Source organism: Aethalodelphis obliquidens, unplaced genomic scaffold (assembly GCF_003676395.1).
Source record: "Aethalodelphis obliquidens isolate GAN/ISIS:26980383/991018 unplaced genomic scaffold, ASM367639v1 scaffold46, whole genome shotgun sequence".
NCBI lineage: Eukaryota > Metazoa > Chordata > Mammalia > Artiodactyla > Delphinidae > Aethalodelphis > Aethalodelphis obliquidens.
In genome coordinates this window covers 2,642,164-2,660,278 of record NW_020837990.1, presented here as the reverse complement: position 1 = coordinate 2,660,278, position 18,115 = coordinate 2,642,164, and the positions used below count along the sequence as shown (strand labels likewise).

Below are 18,115 nucleotides of genomic sequence, written 5' to 3'. Positions count from 1 at the left end.
CTTCCCTAAACAGACCAGTTTGCCCAGCTTAAGGTGACCCCTGAGCTCCTTGTTTATATCTTTGGCTTTGTTTTGGTTTTGCTCTTATCAGTTGACCTGATTTGTTACTTATCTTTTCAAAAGTTTATGTGCCTCTGCCTCACTAGACTTAAACTCTTCAGAGGCACTGACCACATCTCACAGAACCTAGCTTGCCTCATAAAAAGAATGGCTGGTTGGTTGGTTGGCGCCAGCGGGATCTTGTATTTCTATGCCACAGTCTGAGTTCTCACCATGATTTTATCCTTTGGATTGCCTCCCACTATTTCGTTATTTCAAAAGAACTTTATATTCTTTAAGTCACTCTGAAGGTCAAACTCGGTGTGTGGCTAACATTCCATTTACTTCCGGCATGAACAACTTTCTATTTTAAAAATCGGTGCATTAATAAGCATATTCATTCATACTAGAAAAAAAGTTTTTTAAAAATGAATGTCACACAGAATTTAAATACAAACAGGAATACACATGACGAAGGGAAAAGTCCTTGGCTCCTTCGAAATCTAGACGTCATTCTTAAGTGCTTCTGTTTCTTGAAAAGCTTGCCTTGTTCTTGTTCTGAGATTCTATTGGCTGAAGGTGCAGCATGTGGGTGTGTCACTTGGCAGGAGAGGTGTCTTCAGGTGATCGCTTTCTTTGTTTCAACTTCACAGTCGGCTTGAGCGTCCATCAGGACAGCAGTCTCTGTGGTCTGTGTCCTTTCACTGGGGAGACATTCCTGAGGAGGGGGGACTATAGGACCAGCTGAAAGGACATCAACACGACTAAAAAAATAACAGAACACATCACAGAAGGTTATCACATTGACTCTTTAATACAAATAGAGGAATGTTATGATACTTTGAGAGCCATGCTATTTCTAACTAGGAGTGAAATGCTGCATCACCAGAAAAACGGAGCTTGCTCATTGTTCATCTTGTTCAGGAATCAGTCAAGCAACAGGATTGCTTGAGAGTGTGTGAGAGCACCACGATCCTCGCTCTGGGAGAGTGCGCTCCGTAAGAATAACTTCAGGTTTATCCAACAGGCAACTTACTGAAATAGGACACGGAGGAAAACAACAAAAGAACACAGGACATTAAGGACACATTCAACTAAATCTAAAGACTACATGCAAAATCAAATAAGTAAGGGCACATCAGTGCTTAGCAATGTAGGAGTGAACGGAGTCACTAGAATGGTTAGGAGTCGATGTCAATTCCTTGTATGTGTCTTTGTATTTCTAGTGCCTGGCTCAGAGGATGACACATGGTGCCCCCCGAAAGAAAGAATGAGAGGAACCACAAAAGGGAGGGAGGGAAAGAGGAAGGGAGGGAGGGAGAGAGGGAGGAAGGAAGGAGGGAGGGAGGAAGGGAAGGAGGAAGGGGAGGGAACAAGGGAGAGAGGGAGGAAGGAAAGGAGAAAAAGAAAGAGGGAGAGAAGGAAGGAAGGGAGAAAGGGAGGGGAGAGACAGAGAAAGGATGAAGGAGGAGGGAGGAAGAGAAAGCGAGAAAGAAAAGAAAGGTTTCTGAAATGTAGAAGAGGTGGAGAGGCAGAGCGTGCAGAGAGGAAAAGCTTGGGTGAGAGCGTACTCAAAGATCTGGAAGCCTGGAAGAGCGGGCTCCCTTAATTCAAGAAGAGGTTATGCGTGGTTTGAGAAAATGGGCGGGGCAATTTTCAGGAGGTTTTGAACACGCTCAGGTTTAATTTGGGAAGGGTGTAACAACTGTAGGCTTTTGAAGGGGATATTAACATGATATAAATGCATCAAGTAGAAAGGGGAAACTGAAACTCAAAGATGTCAACCCAATGGAAAAAAACCAAAGGATACTGCAAGCAATTAATGAAGGCAGAAGGACTAAAGAATATGGTCTTAAAATAGAAAGGCAGGTGCTCCTCTGGGTTTCTTCTATGTTAATGTTGAAGGAAATGGGCTTAGATCTCAGATCAAGAAATTCCTTCTCCCACTGTGTAGCTTTTCTCATTCTTCGCCTGTTCCTCTTTTCTGTCCCTGCCCTTCCTGAAACTTCAGTCTTCACTGTTTTAGCATCAAGGCAAAATATGTTAGTAAGTACAGCGCCTGGAGGTGGGATCAAATATAACTTTAAAGGGCAGCTGTTGGTGCAAATAGACTGTGGATTCAAGGGTCCTGAAATTGTTCTTATACCTCTGTAAGAATCGCTTCAAAAATTCCCTGCTGGAGAAGAGTTTAGAGACCAACTAATCCAACCCACTTATTTTACAGACAAGGATATTTGGGAAGAGCTGTATTAATGTTTCTTTCATTCTGCAAAAGTTGTTATGAATGCAGTATACTTTGCAGGTGGACCTGAAATTAACTAAAGCCTTTACTGTCAGCTTCTTCATTATGCTAGCACAATGAAGATGCATAATGAGTTAGGTACATCAAAAGGGATTTACTAGCACACACCCCTCTTTCTGCACTAAATGCTTTGGACACATTGAAAATGTTGGTTCTCTTTCTAGATGGCAGGTATAATATATATATATATATATTTCCGAAAACCGGTAAAATACCCTACTGTTAAATATTGTGAATAGATATTTTTCTGTTCTGATCAAGCATGCAAAACTGATCCTGGATGAGTAATTAAATATACATCTTACAGATTTTAGAATTTATTATTTTGTGAACATAGAATGGGAGGGTGGGGTGCTAAGCTTTTGATACATGTGTATGAGACTCATTTGTGCATCAACTAAAATGCCACTGCAACAAGGAAGGACGTGTCACAAAATTCTTGTGTGACTCCTTTGGGTAGCTAATAATGCAAAGCTCTCGCATACATCAGCAGGTGAAAAGTAAATCAACGTATTGGTTTGGTGTTGCATAGATAGAGCCCATGCATAATGTCTCTGGACCCCGTCAGCAAAATGAATTTTGAGGAATAAATGGTATAAACATGCAAAGCACCATACTCCAGGTGTCTATTATGAGTCAAAAGTTTAACAAATCAGCTTTCTTTGGGGGCTGTGACTACTTAATTGGAATGAGTTATATCTTGTATCCTCTTAACATGAGCCTCCCTTGGAATCCTCTTTGTCTCCTGAACGTCTAAGCATAAATTGGGACCCTGGCATTGCCTTGCTTGAGGTCCCTCTGTGATCTGATGGGGATGATTCTCCAAATTTATATCAGAAGCATCTCCACCCACTGAGCACACAGCAAGTGCCAAGTGCCAGGCTGACCAATCCCCTCACTGTTGCTCTGCCTGGATCGTGCCTTAATGGCTAGATCTTCAGGGTCAGCTCCTTGGTGTGGTGGGGTCTCCAGTCCAGGAGACACCATATTGAGACACCAAAAGGGAAAGTGATGTGAGTGCATAAATGACCTGAGGCAGAGTTTCAGTTATTCATCATGCGTCACGAAAAGTGGAGGAAAAATAGGAAAGAAGTTGTTTTATTATTTTGATTACTTTGATTAAATTAAGATTATTATCTCTGCCTAAGGCCATTTCCCTGGCATTTTATCTCATTATTCTAATAAAGGAAATAGATATCTTATGAATACGATTTACTGTTCTAACACTCTCCATTACTTCAAGTTGCCAAAGTCGAGATGAAGACTCAATCAGTAAAGAGCAGCAAATATCTTATGCACAATGCAAGTATCCACAATGCTAACCCTTTTAGTAATCGTGAGTTTCCAACATCTAGGTCAGACACATTCATTCTTGCGTGAGAACACAGAGTTCTTTGCTTCTTATATTAATTAACAAGGAGTTAAAAAAAATAAAAGCTGACTTTAAAAACATTCTACTCAGGAGCCATTTCAAATGAGGAGAAATGCCCAAGGGGGGGGGGGAATCTCAAGTAGGCAACGTGTAAAGCAACACACAACTATATGCACATTAGTATAATTACACATTGCAAATTATATCGGATGTATCTAATATCTAATTTTTTGAAAGCTGATTCCACTTGAGATTTCAATAACAGCATCAACATTTTGCAGGTGGCTCCTTCTGTATAGTATCCAAAGGGAATTATTCCTCTAATGTGCTTACAGCCCTCATGTAAAAACTGAAGCTCTTCCTTAAAGGACCAATGAACAATGAACACTGGGAATATTACCTTGATGGATAAAGCGAGAGGGGAGGGGTCCACCAAAGATAATGTTCAGCATATGGTTATTTATTCTGTCCCTTCTGTGCAGAGGATCCTTATTTGCTTCAAGCAGTAAGAAAAATACTTAAACAAGAGCCTCATTAGAAAATGTGGGGAAGGCTCCATACATATTCTGAGGCAATGACATGAAAAGCTAAGGGACTGATGATTTTTTAGATCAACTGCTAAAAGAGAAGTGTGCAAGAGAATGGCAAATTATACCTTGGACTGAAAACAGAGACTGCCCTACATTCAATTCTGCTCTGTTAAAGCATATGACTAATTTGTCCTAAAGACGACACCAGGTCAAAGCTCCGTTTTGAAGAATAGGCTTTTGTCCTCATCTTTCTGTATCAATCAATCAATCATCAAATAACCAAATACATATTTGTGATCCTGGAGAATGGAGCATATTATTCAAGTTGATTGGATCCATTTTCTTGAGTCCTCCTTAAAGAACTTTCTGCTAATTAACCAGGGTTACTATTGAATTATTTAATTATCTGCACTTTTGTGCAATGAAATATGTTGTCATATCGCATACTTTATCACGCTGTTGCTGTTCATATTTAATGATGCCTCTATAGTTAGCAGTTTCCTTTGTTCTGCTCAGTAAGTGGTTTTAGAAAAGGGGGTGGGCGGGGAAGGAGGAGCCTTGGGGTTTGTAAAATACAATCATACATTCCTGGTGCACATGCAAAACTTTGTGCATTGACATGAATTTCTTTTTCAAAATCAAGTTGCAATTCCATTTGGAATAAGCTAAGAGGCACATGTCGGTGACTTCAAATGCAGTCAGAGCGATATTCCTATACCTTGAACACCTCTCCAGTGTATTTCCACTGCAGTGCAGTGGTAAAACGACGACTTCATTTTTTTTTTTTTTTTTAATCAGCAAGGAATGTCTTTAACAAGGAAGAAGTAAATTATGATAATGACTCTGAATGGTTGGATCCTTGAGCATTACTAATTAGCATTTATTGCCTGGATTATAGAACAATACATGTGAAACCGAACTGCGATTGCTCTTTTACATCCAAGAACTGGAAAAGGCAGTGGAGCAAGAGGCAGTATCATCAGTGGTTGAGTCAGTGGGTTTACATCTCCTTGAGAGTGTGCAGAATTCCTCGTTTTTGGGGGTTTTTTTTGAAATATACAAATGTGGTCCTTGGTATTTATGGCCCATTCATTTCGTGTGTGAGGCACATATTTACATATGATATCATAGTCATGGGAGACTAATGAGAGGAGAAACATTTTGGCTATGATGTCATTTTGGGACAATTTTATCCATCGTGAGAGTTTAACAGTAAAGAGCGTAAAACTCGCCGTTTCATAAAAGTATGAATTTTTCTGTAGAAATTTTGACTTAAAAAGGAAACAAAGAACTCAGTTCTTAGTGACAAAAATTTTACATCACCTCCCACTTTCTCTTAGGAGGCCTACAGTTGAAAATAATTGAGAAAAGGCAAATTGGTCTCTGGTTTAAGATCCTTTTTTTCATTAGGAATTTGTAAAAAAATAGGATTCTGAAATTAGAAATAAGTGAGGTATTAATCAACAGACCAACATCACTCCTGTAAATAAAGGCCACTCACATAATTTGGCAACTGGAATTCCTAAATAACCCGGTAGGTAGGAGAGAAAGAGGGAGAATTAACCATTCATCATTCTCGCTGCAGACTCACCGTTTTCCTCCACACCCCATTACAGCGAATGAAGAGAAAAAAAAAAAAATCGTAAAATAAAGCCGGTACTAAATACAGTCACTAGTCTTCCGAATACCTTTATGGATTCCCTACCCTGATCCTTTTTAGTTTGAAAGAATAAGTTTGGCTAAATCTGTGAGGAGATTAAACAGACTGGTGATAAAAATTAATTCTGCTGAATGAGCAAATGCATTTGGATTGCAGAGATGCAAATAAGATAATACTTTTCTTTTCCTTTGACATACCAAGCGGATTAGTTTAGAATGTTAAATTTGATTTTATTAGAATATATTAGCAGTGTTTTAATTAATACCAATCAAACATTTTCTTTCCCTGGGGCTAGATGTGCTCCTAACGCTTTCTAAATCATCTGTGCTTTACACATCCAAAAAAAAAAAAAAGAAAAAGAGAAAAGGAAAAACCAACCACCAAATTACTAAAGCCTTTTGTTACATTCTTCATAATTTTACTGTATTCAGCAGAAGACTATAAGCTGTTTACCTAAAGGTGTCTTGCCCATAAAATTAGTTCCCAGGTGCTGGGTTTAAAATGAGTCCTGTTCACTTGTACAGCTGATTTTTTTTTTTTTAAGGTTGAATTAGAGACTTGAAAAATAAACATCTTCTGTGTTTTTCTTTTGGGGAAAAATGTTGCAAAAGGAGTTTTGGCTGGTTCGTCTTACTCTTGGCTTTATTCTCTCTAGAGCTTCCTAGAGCTGTTAAATTTCCAACTGCATGGGTTTTAAGCTGGCAGTTCTTTGGAAACAGAGGCAAAAAAGGAATGAAAAAAAAAAAGGTGGGGCGGGGGGGAATCTAGTTAAAAATACGGTGAACCAGTGTGCCCTGTGAACTGAATTGTAACTGTGTGCTGCAAGGAAGTGCTGCATTGCATTTCACTCCTGACCCCTCTCCTTTTCTCTCAAGCTTCCTGTCCTTCTGTGTCCGAAAGCTCCAGTTCACTTCTTTCTCTTTTCTTCCCGCAATGCACCCCCCCCCCCAATTTCCCTGCCTTATTTTTTTTTTTTTATCTGCCAAGCTGGATTTGCACTTTTAAAGATCAGTATCAATAATGCCCTGCTTGTTTCGGTGGCACTCTCCCTTTAAAAGACAGCCCCCTCTAATTGATGCGTCTGGGCTAGTCTAGACTGGTAGTGATTGAACCAACCACCAATTATGTTATTCATTTCACTGAACTTCACTGATGGGCTTGGTGAGGAAGAAGGGGTGTTGAGAAATCTGCCCTTATGCTGAAGCACTTCCCTGCTGAAATATAAAATCTCGTGTGTCATTACGCACTCCTAAATGCCTGTATGATCAATCCTATGATAGCAACCTTAGGACATGAGCAATCCAGGTGAAAACATGTAAAAAAAACCCGAAAGAGTGCCTTGCAATATAAACTGTATCACTTGTATTAAATTACTATGCTGTTATCATTTAAAAATCACAGAAGAATTACATCCAGCATGCTTTTATTGATCCCTGCATACAGTTTCATAGAATAAGATGCAGCTATATTTTGACCTCGAAAAGCACCAAATGTTTGGCAAATACTTGATATGAATCAAGTGGTAATTATATATCCATAAGTTAAATATATGCCTTTCCATAATTTCCAAATGCCTATGCATGCACATCAGCTAAGATGGGGGAAAATCATTAATCCATTGTATAGAAACCAAAAGATAACTTGAAAATCAAATAGCTCTTTTCTCTGACGCATATTCAGGCTATCAAAGGCTTGAAAGTAATATTTAAACATTACAACTACTAGGACGTTTCGACAAAAAGCACAATGCAATTGTTGCACAATTCGTTTTCTCAATTCAGTTTTCTGATACAAAATGGTTTCTTGACTACGATTTGGAGTCAATGACTAAAATGGCAATAAACACTTAAAAAAAGAAAAGCAGGAAAAGAACAGTTTCCTTAACCTTCGGCAACGTATAAAACAAGGTTATAACCGACATAAAGTCTTTAAAAGAAGAAAGCATTTGAAGTCAGGGTTGACTTAGGTATTTTCCAAAAATAGAAGATAAATGTTGGCTCAAGAGTACTAAAATGGTTTAGATGAAATTGTATACTGGAATTTTTCACAACAAAGAAAAGGTAAGTTACTGTTTCTCTTCTCTAACTATGAGATAGATCTAAATCACTGAGATTCTCGTGGTATCAAAAGTTACATTTTTAGAAAACTGCAAACTAGGTAATGCTAACAATTACCTTAAGAGAAGATAATTTTAACTGCACAGTTTGGTGTTATAAATAACTTCGTTGGATTATATAAATCCTGATCAATTTTTTCTAATTTTTAAATAAAAAATAGGTATTGATAACTTCTAAGTGATACAATAATGGTGTGCGTGTGCTGTTTCCTTTTATATGTTTAAAAATATATATTTCCTTTTATTTCTTTCCTTTTATATGTTTAGAAAATACATTTCCAATCCTTATTACTTTTAAACTCATTGTGTATAACATTTTAAAATAGATGTCAGGCAAGGAAGCTATAACCTCTCCTTTTATTTTATTTTTTAAAGTGTTGCCAAGTAATACAAATTTAATCTTTGTTAACACCATAAATTCCATCCTTCTTGTAAGTCTAGCAAGAGTGGAATTTTTAGCCTACTGATATTTTAGCTCACACTACTGGCTCGTCCCTATTTGTGTCTGTGTGTTCACTGTCCAGCCATATATGATACACATATGTGGGCACTGAATATATACTCTACCCACATGCCCATTTTAATTGGGCACAATTTTAAGATTAACTGTTGAGTTGAAAAGTTGGAGGCATGGGGCATGCTGGGACTTCAGCTGATAGGTTCTGAGGTCAACCACCAGGTACTGAGCTGTTCTTGTTACGCTCGGATAGTACTGCGTGTTGCTCTCAAGGAATAGACCAGGGTAGGTGAGTTCCACAAGCCTCAGGCATCAATAATAAACATGCGTACACATCGCAGCCAACACGCTATTATCACACAATATATACCTACTTTAACAGAAATCCAGGAGCTGCCACTTTTCTGGTCACCTGATCCCACCTAACAATGAAAACCTCAGAGGTGCACTCAAGCACTTCAGACAAACTTTCTTTTCTTTTGTTTTTGCTTCAGAGAAAAAAAAAAGTTCCACCAAATTTCCAGGATGCAAAGGCACGGCTCGCAGCTCCCAAGAGCCTAACCCGTGGATTGAAACGGTAAACATCACAAGTTAGGGTCTCAGGGATTGAGAGGAGCGCACTAAATTTTTCTTTCTTGAGACAAAACAAAGCAAAACAGGAATGACAAGCGATTTCTGTTCGAGGTTCACGACTAAAAGACAACAAACAGGTGGCAGGATATTCCCTCGCTCTCTAAACTGCCTTCCTTCACAAAATTTGGATTCCACGTAAGTATAGTAGAAACATACAAACGTACGCAGCGTCTGTGGGCGCATATACATACCTGAACATACAATCGCCAGTCTATCAGAGAAAACTCTTTGAAGCTTTGGGCAAAAAGAGTTTACTAAAATGGAAAACAATATGAATAGACTCAGAAATGCCCACGTTTTTCAAACCACGGTCTACAATCAAGATTAAACGTCAAAGCTTTAATTTACAACTAGCACCAATGACGGTAAAGAAAATCCGAGGCATCTCTTCCCCCCTGGGCGAGCATGCCGCATGCAAAACCATCCAAATCAGGTTTCGAGAAGGAGAAGACCAAGCAGTAGGATTTGGAGGCTTGGAAAGTATACATACGAAGAGCGTTTGAAACTCACCCATTGGAAGTGGAGTCGGGCTGCAGCCTCCAGTAGCACCGTCCGGGCCAGGGGGGGAAACGTGAGCTGCAGGGCGCTTGCCTGGGCGAGGTGTTTCAATAGAGGACTGAGAGCTGGGCAGGGAGGGGGAGGCGGGGGCAGGAAGCGATACACCAAATCTAGAGACTGTAACTCTGTAGTTTATGCTTTGACGAGAGAGGGGGTTAAAAAGGGCGATTCGGTGGGAGTGGAGGGAGGGAACGGGGCTGATCAAATTTTGAGAATATTAGGTTAAAAATTAAAAAAAAAAATGTTTTTCGAAGAATGAGAACCCTCCCCAGGGCTGCTTTTCAAAATTTCCTCCTTCTTTCTTTAGCGTGCACTTTGCCAGTCCTGCGAAGGGCCTCCTGTACATCAGCTGCTTGGCTGGAGCCAAGGCCAAATCACCCCGAGCCAGCACCAGGCTGTCACTTGGTCGAGGCGAGTGGGAAGGGGTGGGCGCGAGCCGGGGAGGCGCATCTCCCCCGCCCCACTCCCGCCGCGGATCCTTTGAAGCCGTTTGCCAATATTTCGGAGGAATCCGAAGCACAATTCCCCTCCATCTTCGCAGACAGCTACGGGCTCTGTACCTGATAGATCGTCGCTTCCCCGCGTCTGCCTGGAAGCTGGGCTTTCCTCTGCGGAGATGGCTCCTAGTGCCGCCTCCAAAAATGAAACGAAAGGGAGGGGAAGTGGGTGGGAAGATGACTCTTTAAAAATTTTTTCTTGCCCTTTTTTTCTTTCCTTCTGTTTCCTTTCCTTTCCTCCTTCTTTTTCTTCTTTTATTCCAGCCTGAGCAAGGTGGATGGATGGCTAGTCAAAGAGAATGACAAAGCAGCCCCTGCAAGGGAAGGCACTGGAGGGGGCCTCGGGCACTTAGGAAAAATGCTAAATATTTTGTATATATTTCCATATGCAACTAAAAACCGTTAAAGTTCCAGGATCTACCCCCCTCTGCCCCCTCCCCCCACCTTACAAAATAGAATCCTAGGAGCAAGACAGCTATATTATGTCTCTTTTCCCTCTGTACAGGGTTATTCAACATCCCACCCCCCCCTCCACCCCATCTTCAAGACAACTTTTTTTTCTCACCTCTGTAGGTTCTTCGCAGGCACAATCCTCTGTTCAGTTCAGGGTCTCTCCTTTTTCTCTCCCTTCCCTTTTCCTTTTCCTCTCAGAAAAGCTAGTCCGTCATCATCCTACCTAGCTTCTCTCTCTCTCTCTCTCTCTCTCTCTCTCTCTCTCTCTCAACCTCTCTCCCTTTTTCTTTTACTGTTAAAAACATAATAATAATGGCCCTTTCGACATAGCAGCATGAAGTGCCTGCCTTTGAGAAAGCACATTTAATCTTTACTGGCTCCCCTAGGCTTCAGTGAAGAAGGAGAAGGCAAGAAAAAAAGGGAGAGAGAGGAAAAAAAGATTGTAAGGGAGGCTGCTGACGGACAGCAAGCGTCAGGCACAAATCAGCGACAAGTTGAATTTTCCTAGACCACACTGCCCCCTTTCTTCTCGGTTCTCTCCCTGGGCTCCTGGAAAGCCCGAGTGTCTGGTTACAGGAGGCGATGGGTCTCCTTTTGCCAACCATGGTGCAGATTCCTCGCATGCCTGCTTAAATCTCTGGCAGAGTAAGGAATCAATATCCCCCTCTAATCACCTTTAGCTCTTCTAGGGCTTCTGAGAACCCACTTCGCGCTCCTCACGGCTCCCCCGCCCTGCCAGGCTCCTCCATACAAAGCTTGCCGTCGTCCTGTCATTTCTCACTTCCTTCCATATCTTGGAGGCAAGCCTCTCTTCTAATACCCTCTCGCCCGCTCCTTCTCTCTGCTGTCGTGTGTCTCATCCCTGACTCCCAGCACCGGATGCACTAAGGCTTCTGCCTGACTACTAATGAGACCAAAAATACACCAGCAGGTCAGGGGGAAGGCCAGACACTGTGTTATACAAATACAAAAAAAAATCCTCAGCCCTGCTAGACCCAGAGATCAGGTATCACATTTTCTAAAAGGGAAGAAAAAAGGGGGTGGGTGGGGTGGAGTGAAAACGAGAGACCACAGTGCAGATCTCTGCCTAATTGTTCCACATCCCATGGGCATTTAAAACACGCATGCATGTGTGAGTGCAGGTGATGTAACTTGGGGAAGCTGGGTGGGTTTTCTTTATGGACAGAAAGTCAACAATGCCCAAAGACTTCTTTGAAATCGGCATTTAGAGGGATAAAAGAGCAGTGATTCAAATCTATATTTAAAGTACGCAGACACTCTATTAAGGCATGTGATGACTACAATGCTAAAAATCTCTTTCTTTTCAATGGCTGGGTTTTACGCATTGACTCTGTTTGCCGTGTGTACTAATTTACCACTTACATTCCCTTGGATTTGGAAATGAACTTATCAGTGACTGTAGCTCATCCCAACGCTTCGCTTCTACTGCAGACATTTTTCCTTATCCCTGAAGCATTTCTCCTCGAACGTCCATCAGTTCTGTGCACACTTCATTGATCAGCCTAAAGTCCCTTGATCATGATAAGTAATCATTCAGATGACAAAAAAAAAAAAAAAAAAGTGGCACAAGAAAAAAAATGAAAGACATCCTGAATTGACCGAGGGAGCATATCCTACCATTTCTGTGGGTACACATCTTAAAAGCTCGGCTACAGGAGGATTTTGTAAAGCAGGTAGCTCTCGAAAATTAGGGTCTCTACCTATCTGTACACACAGTGGGTATACTGCCATCTTCACCCAATTTTCGTGGCTAGAATCATGCAGACAACAGGCAGTGCTGTGTTAAATATAATGCTGGGCTCTGTAAAGAGCAAGGAAGGGAGGGAGGTAGCTGAGGATGCAGGTTTCTTCCAAGTCGATGTTTTTAAAAGGTAGTTTCTTTGTGCTCAACTCAGATATTGTGCTTTGTCTCTGACTGTGAGACCTGCAGAAGCACGGCTGGATGCCAAGGAAAAGGAGAAGAAAAAGCACAAACGAGAAGGAGATGCAGAGAGAAGAACAAGGGAGAGGGAGGAGAGGAGGAGAGAGGAAAGGAGAACAAATTGAGGCAAAAAGAGAAAGACCTACAATCATGGTGTTGGGTTTCCTTTAATACCTTTTTTTTTTCCTCTTTCTCATTATTGGGAAGGAGAAAGAGATGGTTGGCAGGGGTTGGAGACTGGGTTAGAATCTTTTTCAGATTTGGCTAAAAGGGTGTTTGCACTAGACTGATGGAGAAAAAGAAACATGCTAGAATAATCATAAAGGGTGGAGCTGTCAAAAAAAAAATCTTTGACTCACTGGGTGCCTCCCTGTAACGCCAAAATGAATCGTTCCTAAGGAGAATCATCAATTGTCTTAGTGTCCTTGTATATGAAGTCCAGATTATGGGAATCATGGTTGTACTCATCCTCAAGACGGAAAGATAGACGGAGAATGACATTTCCTGAGATTCTCTGAAACCTCTAGATATTTGCAACAATGGTTCGGCATGATTTTCACACACTGAGCTAATTTGTCCCTGTCTGTATTCACTCAGGTTATCAAGATATACAAATATGTAACTTATAAAAGTTTTGCTATGAACACATCATTTTCTCTATACAACTCAGCCATGTCTTTGGAGGATACTTATTTCAAGCAGTTAACACCTGACCCCAATTTCTGTGGGTAATTAGTGAGCTAGATAACCACACAAAGTGGGTAATTATTTAGTACCCAAGGGTATGCTAGAAGTGGGTAGTGGTTTTGTTAACAAAAGCACATTTCTAATTATTGTATCTATGATGGGTGTTTCAAAAATACCAGTTACTATATCAAGTGAACCATGATAAATAAGTGAACTATTTTGCTGTTCTTAGCACATATGTGTGTGTGTGTGTGTGTATACTGTTACGGTTAATAATATTTACTGCTCCTGTATAGGGTGTTGTGAAGATTAATTAGATAACATCTGTAAGACTCTCAGAGATGCAATGTGCTAAGGAACTTCTAAATACAGTGTTATTATTGCTCTTACTATGTTGATGAATAATCCCAGGATGGGAGAAGCTGAGGGAGTAGATTTCAACTGGATTGAAAATATGCTGAGATCACAAACGTGATGAGTTTGATTACGGGGAGTGGTCTCCGACCTGACCGAGTGGAACACAGGCGGTAAGAGAAAAGAAAGGTAGATGCCATTTCATTTGTTTTATATTTTGGTTTTTTGGCCGGAGGCATGTGGGACCTGAGCTCCCTGACCAGGGCTCGAACCCACACCCCCCTGCATTGGAAGGCGAAGTCTTCACCACTGGACCACCAGGGAAGTCCCTGCCATTTCATTTGGATCGGAGGAGCCAGGCTGGGAGGGGAGGGGCAGAAGGCAGGAGTCAGAGATGGGCCGGGAAGGAAGCTGAATCAGCCGGACCACACCCTCGCTCCAAAGTCTGTCTAGCCGTCCCTTTTGATGAGCAGCAAATAGGCACAAAAATCCCCAAAGAAGACGTCCATGCCAGTCCTGGGACAAATTCATCACAATTACAATCAATCAGCCGGTTATGTAGTATTTATTCTGGAGAAGAACCAGCAGTGCAGATTCTTTTCACAAATGCAGATATAGTTCCAAATATTAGAGTGTTGAGAACAGGCACACACAGACCAACTTTAGGTATCTTTAACCCGAGCTACAAACAGCAACGAAGAAGCGCTTTCTAATGCCACTGCTTTTATGAATCATCTGCAGGATAGGACATTATTAATTTCTGCAGAGAAAGGAAGAAGAATAAATGAAGAGGAAAGGAAAAGAAAAAAGAAAAGCCCATTGCTTTCAGGGACCCTAAATCTGGAGAGCAATCAAGCCTTGAAAACAAACAACAAGAACTTACTGCTTCTTCCTCTGTAAACGTCCATCTCCTTGAGCCCGGTGTCTGGCTGAGGCAGGACAGACAAGAGGCCTCTGGGATCCAAATCTTCAAGTAGGCTCACCACATTTTTTCTTTCAAAGCAAGGTTGTCTTGGGGATTAACCCTAGGAGTCTGGGAGATGTGAAGCAGGTTGGGAGGGTGATGGGAAATATGCAAGGATATTGTATTCAGCCCAGTTTACAGTCTCTAGGGAATAGGAAAGGGAAAGGGCCCCATTAGTCGGCCAACAGGTACCACTGCTGAAATCCCTGCTTGGAGGATGGCCTCCAGGACACGTGTTTATGCTGTGATTGGAAGCCAGTGGTGTGATGAGCTCATTTTAAGAGTTTGGGAGCAGAGGGAAAATATCTCCAGAAGCCACCCAAGCCAGGCTTCTGACCTGAAGCCCAGTATTTGTCACCCCCTCCCTGAGCTCAGAACTACAAAGGCCGACTGGCATTCTCCAACCCGCCCAGCTCCTTTCAAACCCACAGACTGTGCCAGACTGGCCCCACCTCCCACTGCAGCAAATTCTGTAGCCCTGCTCCATGCCGCCCTGTAGGGAGCCAGATTTCCACTTTAATTGTCCTACCTGGCCTTCTCCTCTGCCACTGCCCCTGGCTCTTGGTTCCTGGCATGGTTTCAAAGGCCCAATCAACTGCCTCCCCTCCCCCATCATCATTTTAAACACTTCTACTTCTCCCCTCCCCAAATTTTTAGGTCTAAAATCTTTTTATGTCTTAGGGTTTCTTTCATCTCTGGCCACCACCATTTCCTTTCTTTGGCCTCTCTCACTCTCTTGTCGGACTTTTTTTTTTTTTGTCATATTAAAATTCAGTCCTATCTCATGTCTTGGACTGAAAACTCAAACCAGAAGTCGGCTGCTGGCATCTCCCCCAACCCAGTCTTTCCCCAACCACATTAACATAGCCAACAAGCCAACGCATCTCAGGGCACTTCCCAAAAGGTCACCTAAAAAGAGCTGAAGCCAGTAGAGAATAGGGGGTGTGTGTGTGTGTGTTAATTGATCTAACTACATGAATGTAGTGGGAAAGGGTCTGATGGACATGGGTGGGGGAAAGAACAGAGGAAGGGAGTCTGGTATATTTGTGATATTGAGGATTAAAGCAACAGAAGCTAATTATTACGAGAACATAAGGTAAAAATTATAGTTTTATGTATGTATGCATGTGTGTGCACACAAACACACACACAAATTACTTCCACACATCACAATATCCTAAGACCATGTGATTACCTGCAAGGGTATTTACCATACTGTGAACAGCGACAGGAAGGTGATACCTGGTCCTGTAGCTAAAAGCTGAACATGAAAGCCTTCTGGGATGGCTCTGAGGAGGAAGACAAACCTCTACAAGTCACCTGCCCCCTCTACCCTTGCGTGGGCTGGGAGACTAAAAGAGGTAGCACCTCTCCCTTGCTTCCACCATGATTTTAAGCTTAGTATTGCTCTCTGACCCTCAAAATACTTGTGCTCTTAACCTTACTACTTAGGTACTTTTGCTTTACTGTTGCAATTCTGTGCTCTGTGACCCCTCTAGGCTGTTATTGGGGTTCTTCAATGTGCCAGACACTCACGGATAACTAGTATCTCATTTAATCCTCAAAACAGCCTTGAAAGCCATCACCAGTGTTTTACAGATGCAAAGGGTAAGGTCTGGAATTGCCCCTAGGATTTGAACCCAGGTCTAACTCCATAAGCATGATCTTTTCCTTTGCATCAGTACACTCTTTTATTGCCTGTCTCAGAGTAGGTGACACTTTCTGCAGGTAACCCTCTCAAACTAGCCTAGTTTCTCCTTCTATGTAGTTTGCATAGCACCCTACACTTTATCTTAGCATTTATTCATTCTTTTTCATTTAGTTCATTTTATTCAATAAATATTTATTGACTTGACTATATGTCAGGCCCTGTGCTGGGCAGTGTGCTTTCCTTAGCTAGAGGAGAGAAGAAGATGCTGTGGTATTGGCACTGCCTAAATACTATGCTATCTCCACCTCCAAACTCGAAGGTGAATGAAGACAGGGGCTGTGACATGGTCACGTTTGTATTCCCAGTATACAGCACCTGGCACACAGCAGGAGCTCGCCAGTTTTTGAATAAACTTCCACACTCACGTAAATGTGATTTTGATTGTAACTTTTGGAGAGGGGGGATTCATGTCTGAATAACCCTGGGAATAATGCTTAGTAAAATGCTACAGAAAAGTAGCGTTTAATAAATGGTGAATTGCAGCCTTATTGTCCATGACGATACTCTGGCAGAGGTCCCACCTATATTCATGTTTGTGTTTCCGGAAAAGAGCAAATTGGTCTGTTTCATCTATTCTAAAAGTTCCAAAGGTGTGCTGTTGGAAGCCAGATGTACTTTGTCTGAAATCTCACTGCTCTGGGGATTAGGAGGTACCATCAACTGATAAAGCATCCAGGATGACATGGTCGTAAAGGACTCTTCTGAGCTACGTGCAGAGAGACATCTCTTACACTTCAGAGGGTGTGGGTAAGTCTAGATCTGAGACTGGCAACCCAGTTCAGATGCCCTCATTTCAGAAAAAGAGGTTGAGAAGCTCGAAGTGGTTCATGACCATTGGACCTAAAGGCTCCAGGGTTTTTCATAATGTGTCTTCTGACAGAAAGATTCGACAATTCCTTCTTTTGCCTAAGGAAAGAATATTTAAGTATGTATAAGTGGTATCCCAGGCAGGTTAGCTTCTCTGCTGGTCTTCATCTGTGCGGAATCCCTTTCTCTGAATAGAGGGCAAGGGGAATAGGATGGCGTTCAATCTGTCCTTCGACAGGCGTCCATGCATGTTCAGGGTTTAGGCACCACTGATTCAGTTACAATCTTCACTAGGCTGGGGTCATTTCCATTATATTAACCCAGAACACAGTTTCTAAAGATGCATCCTTGGGGGCCTGAGGCACCTCTCACGGGAGAGCTGGATGGAGTTTGTCTACTCCAGCCCATAAACTCTAAATGTGCTTTAGATGTGAACTATCTAACTTCTGTTGGCAAGAGTCCCTCGTCAATTGACAAAAACACTCCTTACTGTTCCTCCTAGGAAGGTGAGGAAGAGGAAGCTTAGTTATGCACTGTTTGGTTAGCAATGCCCTTTTCCTAAAGCAATGACACTTTGAACTGGTAGGGAGCAGTGTCTGGTACAGGCAATCTGTAGTTCACGTGGTCCCAAAAGGAGTCATCTGGCAGATTTTATACCTTAAAGCCACACCAGCTCCAAGGGTCTCAGACTGAGTAATGTCAAGCTAAAGAGCTGGATTTGGGCTCAGTGAAAAAAAAATTTTGTTTTGCTTTCCTTTAGCCTTTTAGGATATTAGGGGAAATCAATGGTGAGATAATCCTTCAGTATATATATTTACCAACATTGTTTGATATAAATATATAAAATAATTCTCTTGTCTCCTTATGCCTCATCAGGTGAGTTTCAGAGGACTTTTCCAGGTTTCTAGCTTAACTCCACAGAAGGGAGTTTATCTGCTGGACCCACGTGGTTTGTGAAGTTCTCTGAAAGGTAAGCTACTGTCCATTGCCTTGTGGCCCGACTCTCCCAATTTGTAGGAAGTACGTTTCACTA

General features: G+C 41.7%; 1 long non-coding RNA gene across 3 annotated transcripts; it reads right to left on the bottom strand.

The window, feature by feature from the left end:
• Window positions 1-443: 443 nt before the first annotated feature.
• On the bottom strand, window positions 444-11,663 carry LOC113607042 (uncharacterized). 3 transcript variants are annotated; one of them, XR_003427787.1, is made up of 4 exons: window positions 10,730-11,663; window positions 9,620-10,493; window positions 926-1,074; window positions 444-803 (listed from the first exon to the last, which is right to left on the bottom strand). It is a non-coding gene; the product is annotated as an uncharacterized LOC113607042 (long non-coding RNA). The 3 variants fall into 3 exon arrangements; XR_003427788.1 differs by having other exon boundaries at window positions 9,620-10,450; window positions 10,730-11,662; XR_003427789.1 differs by having other exon boundaries at window positions 9,620-10,429; window positions 10,730-11,661.
• Between the last annotated feature and the right edge of the window lie 6,452 nt (window positions 11,664-18,115).